The sequence below is a fragment of the Camelina sativa genome, chromosome 17 (genome assembly GCF_000633955.1).
Source record: "Camelina sativa cultivar DH55 chromosome 17, Cs, whole genome shotgun sequence".
Lineage (NCBI taxonomy): Eukaryota > Viridiplantae > Streptophyta > Magnoliopsida > Brassicales > Brassicaceae > Camelina > Camelina sativa.
In genome coordinates, this window is record NC_025701.1 from 14,156,312 (window position 1) to 14,157,505 (window position 1,194).

Here is a 1,194-nt window from a genome sequence, read left to right on the forward strand (position 1 = left end):
GAGAAGGGGAGTTACAGCAGGTTTGAGCCGGGAAAGGCATGGTTGCCAGATACATAAGTTCACGATAAGCCTTCATGGCAGGATAAACTAATCGTTGCGACGATGTTGGATGAAGTTCATTGGAGATGGACAGGGTTGCTAGATTCAAGGTTTTGGTAAGCTTGTTGGAGGGAATAAGTCAAGTGGTTTGAGTAAGCGGCCTGCAAAGCATTTGAAGCGGTGAATCAGAATATGCGAACGTATGGTACTTGTTTGTTTTATTACGTTCGTATTGATGATTTACTGTGGAAAATTGCCAAGCGAAAAGCTATCTTTGGAATAAGCTAACTTGTGGAAGTTTCCCTAACTGGCAAGTTACTAGAGGTTCTTGGAGGAACAAAAGGGTTGATATTCAGGTGGCGGCGAGTTGATGTCGGCATACTTGAGTTTTTTTTTTAGTTGAGCTGAGTAAGTAACTAAAGGACTTATGGAGCAAGGGATTCATACGCTCTAGTGTATCACCGTGGGGAGCGCCGGTGTTGTTTGTGTAGAAGAAGGATGGGAGTTCCAGGTGGTGCATTGATTATCAGGGTTTGAACCGGGTCACTGTGAAGAACAAGTACCCTCTTCCTAGGATCGATGAGTTGTTGGATCAGTTGAGGTGTGCTACTTGGTTCTCTAAGGTAGATCTGACGACGGGTTATCATCAGATAATGATAGATGAGGCAGATGTGAGGAAGACTGCTTTCAGGACGAGGTATGGGCATTGTGAGTTTGTGGTGATGCTTTTCGGGTTGACTAACGCGCCAGCAACGTTTATGAGATTGATGAACAGTGTGTTTTCAGGAGTTTCTGGATGTATCTGTCATCATTTTCATCGACGATATCCTGGTTTATTCTAAGAGTCCTGAGGAGCATGCAGTGCATTTGAGGGCAGTTATGGAGAAGCTGCGGGAGCAGAAGTTGTTTGCTAAGTTGAGCAAGTGTAGTTTTTGGCAGCGTGAGATGGGCTTTCTGGGTCACATTGTTTCTGCAAAGGGGGTTTCTGTAGATCCAGAGAAGATTCAGACTATCAGGGATTGGCCTAGACCGCAGAATGCCACAGAGATCAGGAGTTTCCTTGGTTTGGCAGGATACTATAGGAGATTTGTGCAGGGGTTTGCAAGCAAACGTCCTATGACTAAGTTGACAGGGAAGGATGTTCCTTTTGTCTGG